The sequence below is a fragment of the Leopardus geoffroyi genome, chromosome A1 (assembly GCF_018350155.1).
Source record: "Leopardus geoffroyi isolate Oge1 chromosome A1, O.geoffroyi_Oge1_pat1.0, whole genome shotgun sequence".
NCBI lineage: Eukaryota > Metazoa > Chordata > Mammalia > Carnivora > Felidae > Leopardus > Leopardus geoffroyi.
Window position 1 is genome coordinate 66,904,901 of NC_059326.1, and position 14,416 is coordinate 66,919,316.

The 14,416-nt window shown below is 42.7% G+C and overlaps 1 long non-coding RNA gene across 3 annotated transcripts in view; it reads right to left on the minus strand.

Annotated features, from left to right (window-relative positions):
* The window catches only part of LOC123599300, a 64,319-nt gene that overhangs the window by 6,910 nt on the left and 42,993 nt on the right, over positions 1 to 14,416 (minus strand). For 2 of the 3 annotated variants that reach the window (XR_006713092.1, XR_006713091.1), the window contains exons 8-9: positions 12,577 to 14,073; positions 10,217 to 10,341 (exon numbers count right to left, since the gene is read on the minus strand). This is a non-coding gene — a long non-coding RNA (uncharacterized LOC123599300). Of the gene's footprint in view, positions 1 to 7,314; positions 8,146 to 9,055; positions 10,342 to 12,576; positions 14,074 to 14,416 lie in introns of those variants that run through there. The other variant, XR_006713093.1, reaches the window with a different exon arrangement.

Below are 14,416 nucleotides of genomic sequence, written 5' to 3' on the forward strand. Positions count from 1 at the left end.
CATTTTCAGAATGTAAAACAGGAATTAAAATCATCTCATTTGGGTTATATTTTTCAGTGTAATGATACGGTTTGCACTCTCTTTGCCAGAAAACTTGGATTCTGTGACATTTTTAAGCTGTGGCTCCTGGTTTCTTTTTCCTTCTTTGTGCCTGGGTTTGGTTTTACGTAGGGTTGATTTTTATGTCAGAGAGCGGAAAGACATGAGGAAAACAAGCCGGACCCACAATTCAGAAACACATTCTCTATACCGAAAGATATGTACCATCAGCTAACGGTAAAGTCTTTCCCTTTCTATGCACCTGACTCTTTTTGTCGGAAAAGCACTTCTCTTCTCAAAGGAAAAAAAATAATAAACTAAAATGTAAGCCACCATTAGGAGTATAAAAAAGATTGTAGATAGCTGGAAAACGGATTACGCAGCGCAACAGGATGAAATAAACCACGGCACCAAAAGCCAGGGCTGCTGAGGATCAATTACCACCGAGCCCGGTAATGATCTTCTTACATCAAAAGCCCTTTCAAGACATAGCAACATACCTGCCCTGCAAAGACTCTTGAACCAGAGGATAATGTAATCATCAATACTATATCCTTTCTCTTTTGTGAGCACTTTAGAAAAAGCCCGGTGGAGTAGTGACTCTGGTATTAAGTGTCATTTTAAACAATACCTTGAAACCATAATGCAATCTTACTCCTGAAACGCAAAGTGTTTGCTGCCACGGTGGGTACACCTGTCGCGTCTGGTTGCTAATAGAATAAATCTGTGATTTCCTTTCCACTTGCTTTCTCACTTCTTGGCCGGCTGAGTAAGTTGCAAATCAGTTGAACTTACCCCTCGTTTCTGTTTTGTTTCAGGATCTGGTATTTGTTTGTGCTTTATCTTCCCCTACCTCTTAATAAAAAGAGTAAACCAGTCTGCCTGTGAGCGTATTGACTGCGCTAAGAATGCGGGATTGTGTTGCAAAGGAGCTCAGGCCTGCAATGTTATCACTCAGCAGGACTGGGTCCCATCAGAAGGCACATGGCGTGCCATGACGTAGCTGGTCTTGGAGCACAAAAGCAGACTTTTCTCTGTGAATTAGACAAACCCCACAAAAGGCCACAATAGCTAGCATAAACACCATTTAATACCATTCACAGGCTAGTGAAGAGATGGGCGTTGACTAAGAATTGCCACAAAGCCAGGACATTGTGGTCAGATGAAAGGGGGCCTAGTGAACAGGAAGCATCATTGGAGCAGGCTGACAGTCACCATATAACGGCGGGATTGTGGGGCTGGCACTTACCCCAAGGGTCTTTGCAGTCAGAAAAATAAAGAGAAATTAAAGCATAAGGAATCCTCTTTGTGGGCACTTAAAGCCCATGAAGCAACACAAGAAGCTATACAATTGTCTTTTCAAGACTCGTCTGTGCTTTAGATAATTATGAAAAGGAAACATTTGGGGTGTGCTTACTTATAGGATTCTATATCACCCATTGGGAAAACTCATCTGTAAAAACAGATGAAATTTTCACAGCGATATGAATAGCTGTATAAGCTCTCGCCTCATTTTAAAACAGGAAGAACTAACTGCAGCTGGATTAGTGGAGCTCTTCGCCATTTCTGGAAGCTTCTTTTTGGTACATGAGGTGTCCAGGGCAGGGCACCCTCATTTTTCACCAGGTACATGAAGAAAAATAAATTTAAATAATTTATTAAATAAACCCTTGGAAATAGAATACCTACCTTTAAAACATTTATGTCTCTGTTTAAAGGAAGTTAACTTATATGGACATTTTAAAGTAGGAATTTAAAGTACTTTAATTCTGAAGCAAATCTGTAATGATAATCGTCCTTTGGTGCATACTGAGTTTTTGTTTGTTTGTTTTAACATAATAGGTATACCAAATAGAGTGAGGAAGATTGGTGCTGAAAATATAGAAAGATTTTAGAAGGGACCCTAGAATGTTCTGGAATGTCATTTCACTGAACAAGAAATGAGAGCCAGGGAGTTTAGTGACCAGCATAGTCATATAAGTAGTAACAGCAGCTCTGGTTAGATTTCAGTTCTCCTGATTCCCTGTTCTACGATTTTGAATAGAGAAAAAAATTTTTTGAGTATAGAAATAATTTTCCTGCATTATGTCTCTCAAAAATAAATAAACATTAAAAAAAAATTAAGAAAAAAAAAAAAGGGAGCGCCTGGGTGGCTCAGTCGGTTAAGTGTCTGACTTCAGCCAGGTCATGATCTCACCGCTTGTGAGTTCGAGCCCCGTGTAGGGCTCTGTTCTGACCGCTCAGAGCCTGGAGCCTGCTTCAGATTCTGTGTCTCCCTCCCTCTCTGCCCCTCACCCACTAGCACTCTTGTCTCTCAAAAATAAATAAACAGTAAAAAAAAATTTTCAATTAAAATTAAACAAATTTTTTTTAATAAAAAAAACCCAAAAAATTTTAAAAAAGAAATAATAATTTTCCGTGTAAAATAAACTTTTCGGTTCTTCATTTAGCTGTTTAATCTTGAACAGTTGCCTAACCCTCTCTGCACCTCACTTTTACTATCCGTACACTGGGGTTAGCCTGCCTCATAGGGTTGTGGAGAGGGATTAAATGAGTTAGTGTATGTAAAGTGTTCAGCACAGTACCTGACCTCGAGTCGTGCGATATAAACAGCTGCTATTCTAATGTTTATAAAACAACAGAGAGGGCTTTGAAGACCACAGCCTCACTGAACCCTGGGGCCATCGGGGAACATCTGGATGGCCTCCATTGGCAGGTGAGGAGTCTGCAGACCAAAGAGGCTGGATTGGCCCAAGGCAGACTGACAGGACCAGTTCCCAGGTCTAAGTGCAAACCACAGCTCTTTGTCTAACACCACTGTCCTGTCTCCTAAGACCTTATGAAATACTCTGAGAGCAGTGAATCCACCCAGTGTCATCAAGCAAGAAGAATAAGGCTGTTGGTAGAAACTGACTCTGTACATTAAATTGTCTTTTCTTTGGAGCAATGTTTCTCAAATTTTAGTGTGAATTTAAAAAAAAAAAAAAAAGAATGGAGGGGCACCTGGGTGGCTCAGTCAGTTAAGTGTTCGACTCTGGCTCAGGTCATGATCTCACAGTTTGTGAGTTCGAGCCCCACGTCTGGTTCTGTGCTGACAGCTCAGAGCCTGGAACCTGCTTCAGATTCTGTATCTCCCTCTCCCTCTGACCCTGCCCAACTCGTGCTCTGTCTCTCTCTCTCTCTCTCTCAAAAATAAATAAACATTAAAAAGTAATTTTCAAAAAAAAGAGTGAAGAAGTCTTTCCCAACAAATTCTAATCCCATAGGTCTCATGTGCGCCCGGGAACCTGTATTTTTTAAAAAGCACACTGTCCTCCTCAGGTGATTCTCAGGCAGGTTGTCTAAAGACCACACTTTGAGAAAAATTATCTTAAAACATCAATTGCTTCCTTCTTCCCCACCTCCACCTTTCGGTGGGTCTCCATTTAGTTTTCTTATTTGTACTCTGGTTTTACTGTTGCCCATTAAGTTGGTCTGTTAGCACTGATGTCAGTGAACAGGATTCTTTTATTACCAGTAAAAAGTAACTAGCAAAAGCTAGTTCTGTGGGAGCTGACCCGGTTAGCTGTCACAAAGCCCCAAATTCTGACTCTGTCTCTAGCCAGTCCTGTTGCCAACCGTAAGTACAATAGATGTGTGACCAAAGTGTGCCACAAAGCATTGCCGGTAACTTAACACAAACCAAAAAGCTCCGTGAAATACATGGTCTACTCAATGGTGGGTTTCTCAACATCCGACATGCGTTTATTCATCTCCTGATCATCTTTGTCCAGAACTAGGGTTTTGGAAAAGGGAGATTTACCTAAACAAGCCCCTCCCCCCCGCTCAGGCAGGCTGTGATCTCCTAGGGAAAGGAAAACATATACACACTTGACTTTGAGTAAAAGGCACCTTGTATCACCCAGCTTGTTCTGCATCTAGTTCAGCTGCTGGTTTCTATTTTCCTTCTCTCCAGAAGTTGCTTAGAGTCACACAGGGATCAGATAATGAGAGAAAAGCCAGAGCAAGGAAGATAAAGCAGGAAGAGGCCATCTGCTGGCAGTTTTCTCCCCATCCATTTCTTCACCTTCCCTATTTCTGTTCGCCTGACTCCTCTCTGCATCCTGAAAACCCTGTGTACAAACATCTTTACATATCACTGTAGCCCCATCCGAAAAGGTACACTGAACAAGTGTTCTGTGTGGGGCAGTGTGCCCGGCCCCATTAACGGAAAAGGAATGACATGGGGCCTCTGCTGTCAAGCAGGCGGAGAATATAGTTTACAGGACCGTTTGTTAATGTTTTCTCTCCACCCCAAACTGGATAAGGTCTTTACAAATAACGACGTCATGTAATCTGAACCATAAGCCTAATAGCATGATCACCCCATTTACAATGAAGAAAGCAGGGCTCGGGGAGATCAGATAACTTCCCAGCCTCCCACACAGGGCAGTGCAAGACAAGAGACAGAAGCCCGGCCTGAGTCTAAAGTTCTCAGTCTTCACTTCTCTGCAAGCACGAATCCAAACTTTCCGAGCATTTGCTACAAGCCAGGCCCAGGGCTTGAGGAGATTATGCTAATCCGGTGTCACAAATTCTGCAGTGGGACACGTTAACCGCTAGCTAAGCAGTGGTTCTGAACCAGGGGAGATTCTGAGACCCACACCCAGCAGGGATATTTGTCAATGTTTGGAGACATTTTTGTTGGGAGCAGAGGATGCTTGGGCAGGGAGAGGGACCATGAGCCTGAAGAGGTGGCAGCCAGCCTGCGTGCCAGTCGCAGACGACGCCTTCATCCCATGGAGAGAGTGGAACAGCCTGGGATCAGAGTGGGCAGGGGACTGGAGGTAGAGAGACGATTCTAATGAGGGCATCCAGACAGCAGGATCTGTCTGTAGATACAGACAGAAAAAGATGCACAAGGCTTCACAGAAGAGGAATCAACCCGCTTCGGCCAGTTAGTGGGGCAAAGAAGAGGGAGGGGTCCAGGCCCGGGTTTAGAATCAGGGGGACTACGAGGTGTTGAAGTGAGAGAGGAGAAATTCTCAAGGCAGGTAGGCTGGTTGCTCAGGATGAGCCTTTTCCCTTTACTCTCTTCCCTTGGAAACCTTATGACTCCACTTATGCTTTCTTTTTTTTTTTTTTAATTTTTTTTTTCAACGTTTATTTATTTTTTTGGGGACAGAGAGAGACACAGCATGAACGGGGGAGGGGCAGAGAGAGAGGGAGACACAGAATCGGAAACAGGCTCCAGGCTCTGAGCCATCAGCCCAGAGCCTGACGCGGGGCTCGAACTCACGGACCGCGAGATCGTGACCTGGCTGAAGTCGGACGCTTAACCGACTGCGCCACCCAGGCACCCCTCCACTTATGCTTTCTTAAACTGGCCAAAATGCAACGGAGTAGGCTGAGCACTGAGCACTGTCTGCCATCCGGGTGGCCCTGGGCGTGGTGTTTATGGCCCCTGAGCCCCGTCAGCCCTCATGTTAGATGAGCTAGTGCACATTAAATGACTCTGAGAGCTAGCACGGCTGTACCCCGAAGGGCATTCGGGTTTTGGTGAGGATGGTGAGAAACTGGAATGCTTATACATTGCTCGTGAAAATGTAAGATAGTACACAGCCACTTTGGAAAGCAGTTTGACAATCTCAATGAGAGTTACACATAAATTTGTCATATGACCTAACAATTCCACCTTCAGGTATCTTCCCGACAGAAGTGAAAACACGTGTCCCTACAAAGACTTGTGTAGGAATGCTTATAGCAACATAAAAAAAAGTGGAAACCACATAAATATCGGTGGTGAATGTGACACAGTCTTGCAATGAAGTATCATTCAGCAATAAAAAGGAAATAGTACTAATACATGCTACCACACTGATGAACATCAAAAACATTATACTAAGTAAAAGAAACCAAACGTGAAAAACTGCATATGTATTGGTTACCATTGTATGAAATTTCCCCAAAAGGAAAATCCATCAAGAAAATATAGATCAGTGGTTGCCTGGGACTTGGGGGAGTAGGCATGGGAGCAGGAGCAAACACCCAAGGTTATCTTCATGGAGAGATGGAAATATTCTACAAGTGGTTTGTAGTGATGTTTGCACAACCCTGCTTTACCCAAAATCATTGACTGTATACTTACGATGGGTGGATTTTATAATATGAAAAATTTATCTATTTTGAAAAATGACTAGTGATGATTTTCTCTTTGGATAATGCTCACACTAGATGCATCACTGTTAATAAAAATCACTCATTATCTAAAAGAGATAAGATGTCCCCAGAAATTGGACATAAGCCTACTCTTTGAGAGTGAACACAGAAGAGTCAGGAGACAATGGTCTTGTCCAAGGAGGCTGAGAGATGATCGAGTGTGACCCAGGGGCACGAATGCAGCCCTTCCTCTGAACCTCTAGCCTCATTACTTCTGGTTTATACATCAGTCTGTCATGAGTTTGGTTGGCACGACTACATTTCACTATACTTGTCCGACTCTGGGTCCCCTGGCCCGATTCATCTGGTTTGCCTCAAGTATTTCTTCAAGGCTATACAAAGGTCAAGTTCAGCTCAGTTCTTGCTTAAGACATTACAATCTCTCAATAACTGGCAAAAACTTGTCCGGCTCGATTAGACTTTAAAAGCACACCAGTAAGCCCAGAATTTTAAAATGTTCAAAGTTATGGATAAGACAAATCATGGACTTGACTATTACTTTTTCTATGTTTGTTCTCATTGCAATGTGAGAGCCCACTAAAACTCTAAATCAAAATCAGCTCTACCTCAGAAACTTTGAAATCGACTAATTTAATATAATTATATTCACATAACATAAGGGATTTATTTTAAATACAATCAGAAACCAGGGGCGCCTGGGTAGCTCAGTCACTTAAACGTCCAACTTCAGCTCAGGTCATGATCTCACGGCTGGTGAGTTCGAGCCCCACATCAGGCTCTGTGCTGATAGCTCAGAGCCTGGAGTCAGCTTGGGGTTCTGTGTCTCCCTCTCTCCCTCTCTCTCTGTCTCTCTTTCTCTCTCTCTCTGCTTCTCCCCTGCTCACTTTCTTTTTTTTTTTTTTTTTTCAACGTTTATTTATTTTTGGGACAGAGAGAGACAGAGCATGAACGGGGGAGGGGCAGAGAGAGAGGGAGACACAGAATCGGAAACAGGCTCTAGGCTCTGAGCCATCAGCCCAGAGCCCGACGCGGGGCTCGAACTCACGGACCGCGAGATCGTGACCTGGCTGAAGTCGGACGCTTAACCGACTGCGCCACCCAGGCGCCCCTCCCTGCTCACTTTCTGTCTCTCTAAAATGAATAAACGTTAAAAAAAAATTAAAAAGTAAATAAATACAATCAGAAACCAAATACATGCACAAATTAAGGCAATATTCGTGGTTTGTAGCAAATTAAGGATTAACAAAATATTCCAGGCAACATGTTAAAGAACCCACGATTTAAGTCATTACTTGGCTTGTCCTTAGTATTTAAGTCATAATTGGGTGCAAAGTCTTGACTTAGCTTGCCCTCTTCATCGGCGCACATTAGACATACAGGTTTTCATTTGTGGATCAAGTTACCCCAACTTTGACTACAAATCATTAGAACATGACAACAGTTAACAATGACTGTCCAGTTGGTACAACTGGCACTTTCCCCATTATCCGAGTCTTGAAACAGCCAGTGGCCCTGAAAAAGAGGATGTCTGCTCTTCCCCGGCCTGTGCTGAGGAAGGAAGTTGTGAGCAGAGTAGGCAAGGCAGAAGAGCCAGGCACCCGCTCCTTTGGGGACTTTATCGTGACAGTGGCCTCCAGATGGGTCGAGCTGGCAGCTTTCTGGCAGCCTGTGTGAACTGCATGATCTCATGCCTTTCTGAGCCCGGGACAGAACTGAGGGGCTTTATTTGCACTGCACCTGCCCTGTAAGCAACAGCATTGATTTCTGCTCCCAGAAACTCTCAATAAGTGTAACTATTTCACTGGGATGCTGTCCTGTTTATCACCCGGAAAGACTCCGGGTTCTCATGCCTCTGTGATGGAACTTTCATCTTTATTTTCCAGTGGGTTTATTTTTCATAAGATACTTCAGAGACCAGAAACCAACACACAGCCTTTAGTTCTGGATCTGTGAGAAATGACACAACATCATATTTCATTATTTCTTAAAAAGATAACGCATGATTCGTCTGCTTCTGCCCGCTGACTCATAGTAAATTTCTCATAACCGAAGGAATCAAGTCAAAGGAAAAGCATTAAAATGACACTTTCTCCTCTGTTCTTTAATGGAAATTTTCTTCTCTTTTTCCTTTCGAGGTTTTAGTTGATTAGCCATAGCAGATGGTCATAATAACCCATAAAAACAGAGTAAACCAAAGGGACTTTGTAAGATCAGCTTCCCCTTGACTTAGTTAAGTTCAGATCTTCCCAGAGGGATAATTTTTTATTCCCTCTGTAAGATCTCTAAGGAAAGAGACTTCCCAAACTCACATCATATAATGCTTCATGACTGATGCTCCCAACTATCCCTGTGTCCCACTGAAGTTGGATTTCTTCTTGTAGTTCTAGAGTTGGACCTCCCTTCATCCTCTGCGTCCTGTGTAACCTTCACACTTTGGAGCACTGTCAATGTGTCTCTTTGTGGCAAAGGGATTCCAAAGCCTTCAGAATAATTGTTCTCTGATTATTATAAAATCACAGTACTCAAGAATTGAAAGGCACTTCATAGACTATCATGTGACTTCCCTGTTATGCAGGAATCCCTCTACATCTTTCCAACAGCTCCAACCCTTACTTAAATGGTCCCTGAGATGGGGAATTCATTTCATCAGAGGTCAGCGGTCTGCCATAGGGCAGCCTGTATTGCCAATAGATCAACCCATTAAAACGTCCAGTGAGCAAAATTTGCCTCCCAGTAACTTCCACTAGGTTCTAAATAGTCTTTCTGGAAAGAGACAGAACACACAGGAGCCTCTTTCTCATAGACTTTCAGATAGTTGACCATACTGATGCTATCATCCTTCTCCCATAACACCAACCTTATAGAAATAAACATTCTGATGATACGAGCTGCATCACTGTGCTTCAGATCATAGGACTGGATTACACTTTGGTCTTAACGCTGGGGTCCTCGTTTGCATTTACATTGCAATAAAACTACATTAACACCAGAAATCACAGTTAAAACACTATATATGTAACATAAGTACATGAATAGTAAAGAAAATGTTAAATAAAGGGGGAAAAATCTCCACTTGAAAGTAGCAACTCTATAATGCTTCATGTTAGTCATCCTCAAAATGGCATATGCTGAAAATAATCCTTTGGGGTGATAGGAAGAGAAATATAACTGATATTTCTTAACCTAAAACATAAAAAGGAAACTAAGCCCTAGCGATATTGATTGCCTGAAGCAGTACATGTGTATACTTTATAAATAAACATGCATAGTTGGGGGTACCCACTCAGATTTCCTTAATTACTAGGATGCACTTTCAACAGTGTCTGGGGACCTGTGGTTGAAACTATATTCATTACCTATTAATTCATTAATGTAAGCTATAAATTTCTATAAGGAGAGTAGAATATTAGTATCCTAAAACATAGGAGAGAGATTTTACAACGTGATCACGGCAACCAAAAAATAAATCAAAACTGTACTTTAATGTGTTTTAAATTGCATCAGCTGTTCTAATAACTAAATCAAATAGGTACACTTTGTCTAAAGCTCTCCAAAACAAGGCAAATGGAAACAAAATCTCCTTACAAAACCAGAAATTACCAAAGGTGTATTCTAATACCCACTTAATCTACTTATAAGTCATTGATTTAACTTTTCTATTTTAATGTTGTGGCTATTGTAAAAGTTACCTGAATCAAGATAATATACGTTTTTTCTTAGAGATTGTTGGTGATGATTACCCTGGGACCACTTTTATCTTGGAGCAGTGGCGGATAAAGCAGATATAGACTGCGTTTTGTCCAGGTACACAGCTTATCAATCAGGACAGTACAAATCTATGCTATGGGATAATCTTGAATAAAAGGTTAATGTTTTATACCTTTCTCTATCTTTAACATGAAGATAGTGGCATGAAGTTATGAAGAAACATCTAGCTTAAGAGGCGAAAGCAACAACAAAAAAAAAATAAGAATTTAGGAAATAAAGGAAGTGAACCTAAGAAGTCTGAGATAGTTACCTTATAGAGACAGGATCCGGGCACAGTTATTTGAAAAATATTTCTGCTCTCAATCTGCCAGTGATATTTACACACTGCAGTGGCAGTAATATCGTAGCAAATCATCCTCAAAATGGGGCAGTTCACTGTAATATGAAGGAAAAAGAAACACTTGAGAAGCACATTATTTATGCAGTGAATTTGCAGTACTTTCTAAACAACAGCAGGTGAGCACGTGCACACACACACACACACACACACACATGGTGACACAAAACACCCAAAGCACTGACTACCTATGTGTCCGTTTTTCTACGATTTTTACAAGACAAGCTGTTGTTATTAAAGCTGATGAGTCATAGGTGCCCCTATTTAGGATGTACTTTAATAAATGGTCAGGAACTTCGTTTTTGGAAGGAGCCATGAGCTGGATCGCTTCTCTCTGCATTTCAGTGGTGATGCAAAGCAGGGCAGCACGGCCACAGACACAGCGGAGTCCCGAGACGTTAACATGCATCCTCCGTAATCAGGAGTATTAGTCAGCTTTGCCGTCTTCCTTTCCACCCATTCCCCTCAAAGTCCGACCAACAAACACTGCCCAGCGCCAGGGCCCCTGTCGCCCGGAAATTCTCTGACGAAGCTGCCTGATTTGAATCCTAACTAGAAAACCAAAAGACTAGAGCTCAGACTCCAGGGGAAGATGAATAACATATATGGCCTTCTCCCCTGGAAAAAAAAATCTAATTATATGTGTATAGATTTTTTTAAAGGTTGGCACTGAAGACTCAGAAATGTATGAAAATCATATTTACCCTCAATAGGAAAACTGCAAGGGAAGTGGTACTCTGAGACAAAGGGCCAGCTCTGAAACTCGGGAGGTGGCAACAGAATGCAGGCACGTGAGGAAAGTGTGTCCATAAAGCATCCTTCTCCTCTGTCGTGCGGGGAGGAGGGTTCAGAAGCTAGGAACCATCACCCTTTCCCTGGTCTCTTCTGAGCATCTTCTCAGTAAGTAGGTGCTCCTTTTCTCACCTTGAATGTAATAGATAATCTTCTGGAACATGAGGGTTTTTTGTTGTTAGTGGTGGTTATGGATTTGCTATACATCTATACTAAAGAATTCAACACTTGCTACCACATTGTCGTTACTAAAATTAAATAAACTGATATAGGAAGGCAATACAGCATCGTACTAAGAACATGAACCTTGGACCCTGAAACGCCTGGCTTTGCGTCCTCTGTCCATTAGCACGCGCTGCATGGCCTGGGCAAACTATTTAAATCCCCTCAGCCTCAAGACAATGGGAGAAGAATACCTCTTACTCAAATTTGGTCTAAAGGAAGGTCTGGATTAGATGTGCAAATGTGTGTGTACATCACATAGGTTGTCAGTAAACAGTCGTTATTCGTGTTGTCATAAATTCACAGCTATTGTTGAATATTCAGGTTAAGCTGATACGGGAAATAGCTTCTATTCGAACTAGAATTTATTTCTAGTTCTCTACTCTGGACGGATGTATTATAGTTGTTCTATCGGAACCCCAAACCAGTTGCGTGCTTCTGCTCATAAATATTTACCATGTTGTAATGTGGGGGAGAATTTAAAAGGAAAAGTAGTCTCCTGGATAAAATCAAGGATGGCACTTGTAATCACATCTTGCTTTTAGCATCTCCTCTGGTCCCATATGTGTCCATTACCCTGATTTTCAAAATGTGGTACAAAATGAACTGGTGGTCACGGATATCTTACGGTTTCTTCTGTTCTCGCGCAAACTATAAGTGTACTGGATACATGTAGAATTTTTTGATACATGCCTAAGTTTTAAAATTATGACCAGAGAAATATTTATTGATCCAGATCAAACCTCTGATATTTTGCAAATATAGGTCCCAGAAAAGCAGTCCGCAAACTGAAATATTAGAGGCATAATAGTATCCAGAAGACATTTTGCCCCAAACTTTAAAAACAAGACAGGGCCACTGCCACATCTTAGGATATCATTAATATAGATTTCACAGCTTAGAAACGTTGGCCCTCACATCTACTAAGGCAGGCAGAAAAGGTTCATTAAAAACAAAAAGGATTCCTGAAGATGTACAACCTATATTTCATGAGGCTGAAGTCAGCTTCTTGATATCTGTATTTTGAGAACTGGTTTTACTGCGTGACAAATGACACCAAAACAGAGCAGCTTAAAATAACAAATATATATGATCTCACAGCTTCTGTGGGCAGAAATCTGGGAGCAGCTCACTGGGAAGGAGTGTTGTAGTCAAGCTGTTGAGAAGGGCTGCTGTTTTATCTGAAGGCTTGACTGGGAAAATGTCTACTTCCAAACCCACTCATGGGGGCCACTAATAGGTGGGCCCCAGGTCCTCACCAGCTGTTAGCAGGGATTTCAGTTTTCTGCCTTATCATGGGCCTCTCCACTGTTTGCCTGAATCTCTTCATCCCATGGCAACTGGCCTCCGCTAGGGCAAGGGACAAGAGAGAGAGAGAATATGAGCCCAGGTCTGAAGCCATAGTCTTTTATAACTGAGTTTGGGAAGTGGCATATCATAGCTTCTCTGTATTCTGTTGATCACACAGACAATTCTGTACAGTGTGGGACAGTGGGAGAGGCTGACACAAAGACATGAAGACCAGCGGGGAGGGATTACTGCAGGCCATGTTGGAGGCCGGCCACCACAAAACTTACAGCCGGGAACAGTAGAATGGGCTTCTGTCTGCCTTTAAGCTGTGAGTTTTCTCTGGCTGAAAGAAGACAGGCCTCATGGCTGTGGGAGGGTCTTGGTTAGAGCAAAATCAAAGGAATTGATTTATTCACAGGCACTTAAACGTGAGGCCATTCCTGAAGGTGTATGTTGTAGTCGTGTTTCTATAGAGAAAACCTGTTTTTCCTGTGGCTTTCCTGCAGGGATGGAAGAAATCATGACAAATCATGATTGGTCATGATTTCTTTCCAAAGAAAGCTTTTCTTTTATTCCAAGTCTTCTCTACACGGAATGAGGTGGGAGAGGTGATTTAGAAAATTCCACTTTCACCTGTAGTTACTGCGGCCTCCAAACAGGTTCAGTTTGTGAACAAATCTAGTCAGGGGCTAAATTTTTTTTACGAGAAGTAGCTTGAACTCGTAGAATTCTAAAGCTGCAAGCTACCTAGAACCACGTTGTCTGCTACACAGATGACCTAAAGGGGCCCTGGTTACTAAGCACCTTCCCCAGAGGACCGTGAGGCGGAGGCAGAATTCAGACTTAAACTCTCTACGGGATGATCTTTATAGTTATTTTGTTTAACCAGGAAGATCTCAAAATACGATTTTGCCAGCATGCCCCACAGCCTTGTTTTAATTCCTTCAGTAGACACATAGGGAGGACTCGCTGTGCCAGGGAGAGAGGAAACCAAGGTACGACTTGGTTCTTGTCTTCAAGGAGCTCATCTTCTGAAAGGGGAGAGGGAGGGACAAATCTGAAGTGTGACGGCAGAACGATGTGGTGAGGAGGTGGAGCTCGCACACACGTGGGTGGGCTAGCAGCTGGAACCAAGAGTGTCTGGAAGGTGATGGGTTGTCCTTCACTGAGTATCTGAGCAGTAGGGGCTGTGTAAGCTGCCTTCGCACAAGCTATTTCACTTGCTAGGCCACCACTTCTATCGTCCAAGTGACTTAGTGGAGCAACAAACAGGCAGACAGAGTACAGCTAGGGAGCGCCCAGCCCTGCGAATACTGGCCTTTGACGATAACTTACGCATTCCAGGTCTGGGTCACTAACGGTACTTAAAACCAAATCTGGCAGTTGTCGAACTTTTGCTCTTCCCGTATATTCATCCATCGGGCAGGTAATTCATGTCTACCACGTGGCAGGCACTGTGCTAGAGACTGGAGACAGAGCAATGAATAGGCCACCTGGGTCCCCAAGCGGGTTTTATGAAGCTCACTGCCTCTTCCTCCCCTTCACTCGACAGAAATTGTCACCACCCCCTTTTGCATCATGGGTAGCTTTATTTTCTCGGTTCCTGCTGACAAGATTGTGCCTAATGCCCCTAGGGCGTACAGGCTTCAAAGATAAATCAAAAGATCTCTGATTTATACGGTGAAAAAAAAATCATGAGGATATTTGGCGTTGTCATGCCGGGTCCCGTAAAGACACTGTCCATTGAAGACACCCATTTTGGAGTTTGCTGCCTTAACACCGAATGCACAGGAGACCTCAGTCAACCCA